Source organism: Nicotiana sylvestris, chromosome 12 (assembly GCF_000393655.2).
Source record: "Nicotiana sylvestris chromosome 12, ASM39365v2, whole genome shotgun sequence".
Lineage (NCBI taxonomy): Eukaryota > Viridiplantae > Streptophyta > Magnoliopsida > Solanales > Solanaceae > Nicotiana > Nicotiana sylvestris.
The window spans coordinates 123,184,967-123,197,004 of NC_091068.1; the positions used below are offsets into that span (position 1 = coordinate 123,184,967).

The 12,038-nt window shown below is 38.1% G+C and overlaps 1 pseudogene; it reads right to left on the bottom strand.

Annotated features, from left to right (window-relative positions):
- Window positions 1–8,080: 8,080 nt before the first annotated feature.
- On the bottom strand, window positions 8,081–11,022 carry LOC104225789 (probable uridine nucleosidase 1; annotated as a pseudogene).
- Window positions 11,023–12,038: the final 1,016 nt, after the last annotated feature.

The window sequence follows — 12,038 nt, forward strand, 5'->3', positions numbered from 1 at the left end:
CTTCGATTGAACCTCCTTTACCTTTCTTGACTTGGTTCATTCGAATTGAACCTGTAATTTTGGTTTCATGGCTGTTTGATTGATTCCCTTGCCATATTTGGCACAAACCGTGTACCATTGATGATTTTCCTTAAATAACTTCTATGTATTTACCCCTTTTGTGCTACTTTGAAAGGTTTTAATTAAAATTTATTTCCTTAACTTGCTTTTACCCATTGGAATCAGAATCCCTTAACCAAAGGGAGATTGATTTCAATGATATTTCATTGCCTTTCTTACTTGTTTCTCTGCACTATAAAAGGGACTACCCTTCTGCACTTTTGAGACCACTTTGAGTTCAATACCTCGAACTTTTAGATCAATACTTTCAAATTACGTACACACTTTATTGCTTTGAGTTCAATACTCTTACAACATTCTGCTCTTTTCTGGGATCTTTTGAAACTTTTGCTTGCAACTTGGCTTTTTCAAGTCTACTTTTACTTGTTTGTTTTCCCTGAAATTGGTATGTTCTAATTTAGCTTTCCTGCCTTACCCCTATGTATTTATTTACAGTTTTCTATAATCCTGTTTACTTTGTTGTTCATGATTAATGTTAACTATGTGTGTTCTTTCCTTGCATATGTTTTCTGTTATGAATCCCTACCCATATTCCCTTCTATGTGTTTGAGTTAAGGTTCATGGCCTGGCAGTATCCAAATTACTGCCCAGGTCCAAACCTGATCCTCAATGGATCCTAACTCCCAAGTTTGGCTGACAGGCTGGTCAGGGGTGTGCCAACACTCTTAAATTGCTGGGCATGACCACCAGCCTGCCATGGCCTTCCCTAATCCCCTTCTATGCACATACACTTACTCTTACATTCTAAGTTCTATCCCTCTCTTATGAACCATGCTTTGGGACCCTGAGTTCCCTCTGAACTTGGACATTTGAGGGCTGACTCTTCCACACTGTACTATAATCTAATTTTGCAATGTTTTTGGGGTGTAAGCACTGCCCTGAGTCCCTTTGAGACTCTTGGGAACTTTGAAACATCCCAAATAAGAGAAAGGCTTTTGGAAAACGGATCCTGGAAGTTGGTTTATCTCATATTGCTAGACCTTGAGTTTGAATTAGGCTGTTTGGTTGCAGCTGGAAGTTCTGATGTATTTTTTTTGATTCATTCGGGTCTGTAATAATTTGTAATAACTATGGGGTTCTAGTGAAAAAGGGAAGGGTCATTTATGTATGCATATGGGTAGACAGCAGGCTCATAGGGATTACTATTTACAAATTCTGCATTTATGCATATCATATAGTACTCCTGCCTATAAGTTATGCATTACACGTATAAATCTTGCCTATAAGTTGTTTCATTACTGCATTAGAAACCATGCCTATAAGTTTCTGCATATAGAAATCATGTATAAGTTTCTGCACTTATGCATTTAGATATCCTACCTATAAGTTAAACATTACACGTAGAAATCTTGCCTATAAGTTGTTTCATTACTGCATTAGAAACCATGCCTATAAGTTTCTGCATATAGAAATCATGACTATAGTTTTGTTTCTGCATTTCTGCATATTCATCTGTCATTAGGCAAACAATCATAGGTTTAATAATAATCAACTTCATTCTAGATACCATGCTTATAGGGCTCCTGCACTTACATAATCGTTTTAAAATCAATAACGCTTAGAAATCATGCCTATAGGAGCAGCCGTCTGAATCTGATTCGTCTATTTTATCTATAAGTCTAAAATCAGTAGTAATATTTGTTTAATATCTGCATAATTTAATTGGTTCTAAAATCAGTAACCCTTCTTTAAAATCAGTATACTTCCACCTAGGCAAGTAGTAGGTAATTGTTTCACTATGTCAGTTTTAATAAACTGCAACCAGACAAGGCCTAATTCGGACTCCTCATCTGAGAAATATGTGATGAAGCAGCATGTCCTAACACTTTAAATTTAATTCATACTATAACAAGTATTTGAAGTCATGTTAAATAATTTGCTCCTTTAAGTGAGGAGGCCTGTTTGAGCCCTTAAACTGCTATTTGTTTCCTCCCTACTTGCTTATGTGTTTTGTTTGTCGCATTAGAATTTTGTCCTTTTAAAACTCTGAAAAGCCCCAACCTCCCTCCCTTTAAGACTAGTAGTCTCAAATGCTTCTGGGACTGATATGATCGGGACGAGTAATAGCATGCAATAAGTAATGACACTATTCCGCGTTTAGTACCTTAACGGGGTGGGAAAGGGTAGATATAGACATGATGACCGGTGCGCTAATACCATGTGTGCCCCCTCGTTTGAGGAGTGATTGCCGGATATTGCATTGATGTGATCCATATTGTTTGTAAACCTAGGACCACTTCCCCTTTACTTGTTATCCTTTTTTTTAACTGTCCAGACTATTTTCTTAAGATTTTTGTTTTCTTTATCTTTCTTCAAACTTTCAATTCACTTGCAACATTATGTGTAAATCCCCTTCTATTTGAGACCTTTATTTGCTTACTTGTTAGTTAGAGTCACAATTGTAACAATTGTAACATGGCCGAGATAATTTCTAGCCCTTACACGAACTTTGGTTTTCCAACTCAAACTCTTCTTTAGTGTCCTAATGCACTTTAATCATTAGGTGGCGACTCTTCAACCCAAAAAATCCAATTCCCAAGAAGGAACGAGTTGTCCTCCCAAATGTCATGAACCCGATTTCGCTTTTAGAAAAAAGGGGACGCGACACCCATTTCAGCTTTAAGCAACTAAACAATAAGAATTAAGTCTAAAACGTAGTAAATAATCCAAAAGTAAGCAGTGAACATTATAGTTTGCGGAAATAAAACCCAGCACAGCCCGATACCGGGGTGTCACCAGTCATTAGCATATGTAAATTCTAGTACAAGTCTGAAAAGTCTACAAAACTATTACAAAGTCACTAATAAGGGAAAAGAAATGAGATAAAAGGGGTGAAATACGGGACTGCGGACGCCAAACAGCTACCTCGTGAACTCCAAAATCTGCCGGGAGCTCTCAACTCTCGCTAGTAGGATCAACAATGCCTGAATCTGCACACGGGGTGCAGGGAGTAAAGTGAGTACTCCAACTCAGTGAGTAATAATCATAAATAAATATTGAGAAATATGAAATCACGTAAAGGCACATAACAGGCTATAGTGAAGCAGTAAAAGCTAGTAAAAGTAAGGAAACAGTAAAAATATGCAAAATTCACTTTAGTTCAATTTAAACTTCATAATATTCCTTTTTAATAATTAAGGAAGTAAATGACAAGCAATTAGGAAAGATAAATACATAAAGGATTTCCCCTCGGGCACAGTGTCACAAATCCAACCCTCGGGCAATATCTCAGAAAATAATACCATCCCCTCAGGCTATATCTCATATCACAATGGGTACCCGCGCTCACTGGGGGTGTGCAGACTCCTGGACGGGCCCCTTACGGCCCAAGCATAATATCAAGCCATCTTGTGGAATCATCACTTGGCCCTCGGCCTCATATCAACAAGCCCTCTCGTGGCGTATAAATCACAGGCCCTCAGCCTCATAATCATAATCAGGTGTTTCCTTACAACATAGGCCCTCGGCCTTACTCAGTCAGAATCTCACAGCCACTAGGGCAATAGTAAAACATGGTGCTCAGCCCAAAATATCATTTAAAATATCATTTAAGTGTTAAAGCAGAGTAAACATGGCTAAGTTATGAAAATAGTAGAATATAGCATGACTGAGTTCAAGTATAAAGTCAAAACAATGAGGAAGTATCAATAAAAATTCCCTAAGGGTTCAAATAGTTTACACGAGTCCCAAATATGACATTCAATCCAAAACATGATGATGGCAAATAGTTTTTAGTCAAATACACGGTAAAACAATCATTCGGGACGGACTAAGTCACAATCCCCAACAGTGCACGACCACACGCTCGTCATCTAGCATGTGCGTCACCTCAATATGGCACAACGATGTGCAATCTGGGGTTCCATACCCTCAGGACATCATTTACAATCATTACTCATCTCAAACTGGTCAAAACTCTAGCCCGCGACGCCTTTGCCCCTCGAATTGGCCTCCACTCGCGACGAATCTATCCAAAATCAGAATCACGATGTCAAAATATGCTAAAGGAATGAAACCCAAGCAAAAATAATCAATTTATAGCATAAATCTCGAAATTACGAAAACCTGACCCCCGGGCCCACGTCTCGAAATTTGATAAATTTTACATTAATAGATTCCTTATCTCTCCATGAGTTCATACATATCAAAAGTACCAAAATCCGACCACAAATGGTCCCTCAAATCCCCAAGTCTAGGTCTCCAATACCAAGCCCTAGTTTCCCCAATTTTAACCCTTAAATTCCATTAATTACAGCTCTAATCAGTGAAATAATACCATATGAACGAGTTTTAGGTCCAAAATCCTTACCTCAGTGAAGTTCCCTTGAATTCCCTCTTCAAAATCGCCCAAAAGGCTCCAAAACCGACTTAGAAATGGTGGAATAACTCAAAAATCGCGAAGGAACAATTTATACCTTCTGGCCCAGGGATTTCACATCTGCAGCCAAATTCCCGCCTCTGTTGTACCGCATTTGCGGTCCTCAATTAAGTCGCCCAACTCCGCATTTGCGATGCCTAGCCCGCACATGCGCCATCGCAGGTGCGATTCTTCTACCGCTTCTACGGTTACTGCCAAATTCACCAGCTTCCGCTTCTGCAACTTTTTTCTGCATTGGCGGGGGTCGCACTTGTGGCCTCCCAACCGCATATGTGGTTATGACAGTGAATTTCCAACTTCAGCTGCCATTCAAACTTCTATTCCTTCCGTCAACAATCCGAAATCACCCCGAGGACCCCAGGACCTCAAACAAAAACACAAACATATCCCATAACCTCATTCAAACTTATACCAATCTTCAAAACACCTCAAACAACATCGAATCAACCAAAACACATCGGATTCAAGCCTAAGTTTCCAAAATCTTTCGAATTCCGCTTTTGATAAAAAAACCCAACCAAATCACGTCCGAATGATTTGAAATTTTGCACACACATCCCAAATGACACGACGGAACTATTGCAACTCTCGGAACTCCATTCTAACCCCTATATCAAAATCTCACCTATCAACCGGAAAACGCTAAAAATCCAATTTCGCCAATTCAAGCCTAAATCTACACCAGACCTCCAAAACACATTCCTAAGTCCAAAATCACCTCCCGAAGTTATCCGAACCAACAGAACTCACATCCGAGCTCTCTAACATATAAGTCAACATCCGGTTGACTTTTCCTACTTAAGCATCCTCAAAAGAGACTAAGTGTCTCAAACCTTACCAAATCCTTTCCGAACCCAAGCCAACCAACCCGATCACATATAGAACCGATAGACAAAGCAATAAGATGCAGAAATAGGGGAAATGGAGCAGTACTCATGAAATGACTGGCCTGGTCATCTCATGTAGCCATGAAAAAGCATCGGAGGACCTGTTCCATTTACAAGTTCTATTTAGTTCACGCTTGACCTTGCCTAGATCCTCCTTCAAAATTCTTACCTGCTCGTCCTTCTTATACAACTCATCTTTCAGTTTACCTATATTTTCTTCTAGATGAGTTGTGTGCAGTCAGCTATCTCTTTACTTGTTCCTAATTTCACTTTTAGGTTTTCAGATCTAAGTTCTAGGACAGTTGATTCAAATGCATGAACCTGGTTCTTTAGTCCAGTATTTTCACTTATGGTCTCACTAACTCTAAGTTCCAGGTTCTTACACTTTGCTTTTAAAATCACACATTCCTTAGATAACTGTTCCTTTTCATTGTTTATATCCTCAGATTCATCAATGAAATCTAGAAGTAGCTCAGATAGCCTTTCTTTAGACAAAAACTTAATCTTGTCTTTGAGATGGATTATACTTACCTCAAATTCTTCATCGGATTCTCCAATTGTCATAAGTGCTTGTTCATCTCCATCTTCATCATCTGAGTCCTCATCTGAGCTTTCTCCCCAAGCAGCAACCATAGCCTTTGTTGATCATTTGTTCTTCTTGGGATGAACCTGTTCCTTCTTCCTGTTTCTTTGTTCATCTCTTTCCTTCTTCCATTCAATTTCCTATTGAGGGCAGTTTTTGATGTGGTGGTCAGTCTTCCCACACTTATAGCAGCCCTCATTGGTCTGTTGTTCAGGAACCCTTAGTTTGTTGTAGTTTCCGCTTCTTGACGAACCATTTCCTCTCATTAGGTACTTCTTGAAGTCCTTTGTCATCATAGACATTTCCTCATCCTTTATATCAGAACCTTCAGTGATTTTGAGTGCCAGTCTCTTTTCCTTCTTGGGTACATCCATCTTCATGGTTTGCCTTCTAAGTTCATAAGTAGTGAGATTTCCAATTAGCTCATCCAACTTAAGAGTGACAATGTTCTTTGATTCCTGAATAGAGGTGATTTTTCTCTCCCAAGAGACTGGCAAAACCCTTGTCAAAATCTTATCAACTTTGTCTTCTTCAAGAATAACCCTTCCAAGAGACTTAAGTTCATTTGTTAGTGTGGTGAACCTTGTATACATCTCTTGGATGGTTTCCCCTTCCTTCATAGTGAAATTTTCATATTGAGAATATAGTAAAGTTCCTCTGGACCTCATCACCTGAGGTGTTCCTTCATGAGCCACTTGCAAAGTGTCCTAAATTTCCTTAGCAGTAGTACAACTTTGAATTCTATTGTACTCGTTTGGACCAAGTCCACACACAAGCCATTTCTCGGCCTTGGCATTCTTCTCCCATTTCCTCAAGTCCTCAGCAGTGCAGTCAGCTCTTGTTTTTGGCATATCTACTCCTTCAGCGTTCTTCTTCATGGTAGTCAGGGGACTATCAGTGAAAATGTCCCATAGCTCATAATCCTTTCCTATGATGTGGTCTCTCATTTTGTTTTTCCACCAGGAGTAGTTCTGGTCATTGGAGAGTGGTGGCCTAGCAGTGGATTTTCCTTCCCAATTTTCAGGTGGTGCACTCACCTTGATCTTCTCCTAAGGTGTTATCCTCTTCAAGGATAACCCGCTCTGATAACAATTGATGTTTTAACTTCAATACCATACAGGGGGATGATTTGTGTGGTGTCCAATTTTTTGCTTAAACTGATTATGGAATGACATGGTTCTTCTAATTGTTCCTTAACCTACTATTGTTGAAATAGTAAATGCGGAAAGTAAAGAACACAAGTATTTTATGTGAAAAACACCTGGCTCAAAAGGTGAAAAAACCACGACCTACTTCCCAGTAGGATTTTCCCAAACTCTCCACTAAATCACTGAGCCAAAAACTGCACTTACAAAAATACTTTTGTAAACCTAGGACTAACTCTAATCCCTTGTAGCAAACAGCCTATAACTGTTGCGACAACTTCAAGTTAACTCTAATTTGAATACTTTGAGTACCTATTACAGGTGCTTCTAGATAAAACTGAAAGGTACAATATGAAAACACCTACTACAAATGAATTAGAATAAAAGATAGACATTTCGAACTTGTTCTTCTATCTAGTTCATGTAGCTTCAGGTTTGCACACTTGAATCACACACGAATTGCTTGCAAAATACCTTGCTATTTTGCTTTCAATTCCTGTTTAACTTCTGCGTTTGTACATGCCTGTAGAATGAGAACATCCTGCAATATATAGAGTTAGTAGATTAAGAAATAACTAGAGTTTTAATGCTACTCTTCCTTGGTGGAAGAGTTCTAGTTGATCATAACTTCTAACTCCTTCCTTATCTTGGATAATGTTCTCTTTGAGTAAGGAGTCTTTCTCCTTATCAATTATGCAACTTTTTCGATCAGGAGATATTAATTATGCCAAGTTAAGTTTATCTCCTTCATGTGCATCTCACATGCTCGAATCTGTCCGTGTCTATGCACACAAGAGATGGACGTGGTTCATGCCTGAGCTTCCTTTGTCAATCTTCAAAACTAACCTTCACTTGGGCAACATTCTCTAACATGTGAATAAAAATTAAAGATTCTCTTTCATATAAAGAAGTCTGTTAAAGAACGTTAGATAATGGAGCAAATTAATGAAGACCAAGAATCAAAGGATTTCATCATCAAAAGTGGATAAACTCTTTTACTTTCATCTTCAACATAAATACGTGTACATGGGGCATATCATGCCCAAATTTCAGTACAAAATACAGTTTAAATAAAGCCCTCTAGATCTTCACAACAGGGCTTCATCAAATGTAAGGAATAAAAGATACAAAGAGGACCAAAAACAATGGATACTAGAATTCAGAAAATGCATTCCTCAATTCAAGAATAGGATTGCTATGGTACATGGATGAGAATATCATATGATATTCAAGGTTTCATTAAGGTTTTCTTTATATAATTCAGAACTTCGTCCGCATCAACTGACCATGCAACTGAAACTGGAGAACACTCTGTACACGGATTGCTTGTATTCCACCTACATGAGATTTATCGTTATAATCCAAATCCAAAGATAAGCTGAGGGTCTACCGGAAACGGCCTTTCTACCTTGCTAAGATTTGCGTCAGACTCTAAGATTTGCATGACATGATCAGTTGAGGATACTTACTTCTTTAGTCCTTCGTCCAAGAGCGTGTACCCAACGCAAATGCCCTGTGTCTCAACCCTTACAACGCCTTTCTTGTACGAGAAGAGGTCAGGTCTAAGTAGTGCCACAAAAGTGACAGGATCGTGAAGAAAAACTCCTGAAAAGAAAATTAGCTCAGAAATATTACAGCGACTCAGCAAGGTGTAGTCAGACCTCTTTATAGCATCATTCTTATATAGCAACTATTCACTATAAAAGCGAAGATTTTTTTGAAATCGATTTTTATGTGATGTTATAATGTATGTTTTCTATATTAGCGCTTCACTATAGCAACCAAAAAATATCGAAACAAACGAGGCTGTTATAGAAAAGTTTGATTGTATCAAGTAACAAGGATCAAGAAAGAAACTGAGGGAAGGTGGGTTAAGAGCATATTGCGCGTCCAATAACAATGCAAGAACAGAAGAAGAGTACCATAGAAGCCATCTGACTTAACATGAAAATCTCGGTAAAATTTGCATATGTTGCACAATAATTTGGCATGTTTTCCCTCAGATTCCCTCAGTTCGTCAAGGTCAGCATCTAAAACAATAAAAAAAGGAAAATATGAAGTATGAAATGAAAACTGAAATACATCTACACTCAAAGGTGGAAAACAAGAAAAATTGGAAGTTTTTAGTCCTGAACAAGTGGTTACCTGTCATTTTGACTTGTGTGGTAATGTTGATACCAATAACATCAATATTTGCTCCCGAGGTAAACATAATATCTGCAGCCTCTGGATCCCCATATATCTGCATTGTCAGAACACTTTCTAAATGAGATAATCAAATAATACAAATATTTCTGAAAGGCCGGACCACAAGGGTCAATTGTATGCAGTCTTATACTACATTTCTGCAAGAGTCTGTTTTTATGACTCGAACTTATGACCTCTTGGTCACATGGCAGTAACTTTACCAGTTACGCCAAGGTTCCCCTTCTAAACTAACGAAGAAAAAAAGATCAGGTTTAGGGGCTCAAACAAATATGAGATATACTGACATGTTTTTGCACATTGTCAATATCAATTTACTTATAAACGGATTTATGTGAATCAAACCAAAAGGAAAAGAAGATTACTCACATTTGCTTCTGCAGCAGGATTAACATTTCCCAAAGCAAAGAAGGAACCACCAAGTATTACCAACCCTCTTCACCTTGCTTGCAAATGTTGAGTCCCTTTTAACAGCCTAAAACGGAAACATAACAACTAAAATGTTGCAAATGAAAAGCAATAAAAACCTCAAAAAATTCTAAGTTTGAGATACACAACTCACCAAAGCCAAATTAGTCATTGGTCCTAGTGCAAGTATAGATACTTCACCAGGAAATTCGGATACTTTATCGACAAGAAATTCAGATGCAGATTTCTCAATTTTCTTTAAATTTGGAGCAGGTAAACATAAGTTGCCTAATCCATCCGAACCATGAACAAAATCTGCAACATGTGGCTCCCCTCTCTACATAATATCCACGTCAGGTGATAGAGCACTTGGGAAAATAAAAAGGGCAGTCCGGTGCACTAAGCTTTCGCTATGCACCGGGAAAGGGTCGAACCACAAGGGTTTACTATATACAGTCTTACCCTATATTTCTGAAAGAAGTTGTTTCTACGGCTCGAACCCATGACCTCCTGTTTCATGTGGCAGTAACTTTACCGCCAAGACTCCCCTCCAGGACCACTTGAGAAAATATGGACCAGAAATTCCATTTAAATAAAAATATGGACCAGAAATGAAATCATCGGATTAACTCAATATGATACAAAGAACTAACTGGCCAAGCAAACAGTAATCATAGCAGAAAAAATAAGCATAGAATTATAATTGCATATTTCCCTGGCAACCTGAAATGGTTAATATTTTGCAATTATACATAAACCTAATTACCTTCAAAGATTCAGGGCTACCCTCTGTTTAACCAAAAAGTGGAATTTTGTTCAAAGCTTTATTTTAGAAGAATTCGGGTTACAACAATCAAAAAATGAATAAAGGAAATTGATTTTGCTAACAATAAGATGAACAAAAGAAAACAAAGTAAATCAGTATATTTCGATGATATTTCGTGTGTCTACAAATGATCAGTCTTCTCCTTTTTATAGTTATTTCTAAGATATACGTTTTGCCTTTGTCATAATAACAATTAAAGACATTTAATACTACGTTACAATGATAATCATTGTAATTCAATACAGATTCTCTAACGTTTTCAGTATTTAATGCTTATTAAATATTGTATCTGTACTCTCTTGTGCTGTCACATTCATTCTCCTTAATTTTTGGATTTAAATAGGTACGAGCGTCGAGTCTTTTGAATATCTGCTTGTGCCTCTGCTTGTGTCTTTGCTCGTATCTGTTGTGACTCGTGCCTCTTTGCTAATCATCATTCTTTGACCAGCCTTCGTGTCATGACACACCATCATTCAATAACTTCAATATATATAAACTCATTTTTTTCCAGTACAGATAGTCCCCCCACTTGCCATTTATTCATCAATTGAATATTTGGGAAGTGGATTTTATTAAAGAGGGAATATTTTCCGCCATTAACGCTATTATGGAATCGACGCTTCAATTGTCACTTCCATTTAATGATTATTACATGTGGCATCTTTTTATTGGTTCTGCGACTTTGCAGCGCTTTTTAAGGCTCTTTTACAGCTCCACCAATTACGAAGCACCAGTTCTCATTATGACCTTTCCATCATTGCACCTTGTCTTTCTCATATAAAGTTCTCTAAATATTCAATTCTTAAATTCTTGTTTGCTTCTTCCTTGTACTATCATGTCTTCATCAAACCCTAACCCTAGTAGAGTCCCCATAGTTGATAACTTTCCTCTTGCCCCTAGTAGGAGCAGAAGAGGAGGTACACTACGTAATTTAGGGTCTTCATCCACACATGGTTCTTCTCTTCCTTCGTCTAGTTCTGGTCCTTCTTCTAGAACCAGAGGTTCTCTTTCTCAAAGGTCTTCTTCTAGAGGTAAGGAACCCTCTGAACCTCTTCGTGAACCTTCAGTAGAGGAAATAGTTCCTGCGGAACTATCTTTCTACAATGATAGAGAGTCCCTTAGAAACCAAGTGTCCTCTTTGGATCGTGCTGATATCTACCCAACTCAGATCACTGAAAGTCTGATTTCTTTAATTCGTAAAGACTGTCATTGGAGTCATGACTTCCCGATCATAATTCCCAATACAAATTAAAGAATAACCTATTATTTAATTGGGTTTTCTTTTGTTTATACATACCCTTTCACATTAGGTTTCAAAACTGCTATTGACCCTGTTATCCTCAAATTCTGTCGTTTTTTCGACGTCTGTTTAGGTCAAATTGGTCCCAGAGTGTGGAGAGTTGTTGCCTGTTTGAGGCATTTGACTAACATGGCCGGTGTGCCTTTCACTTTTCCCATTTAATTCACCTTTACTCTCCCAGACTCT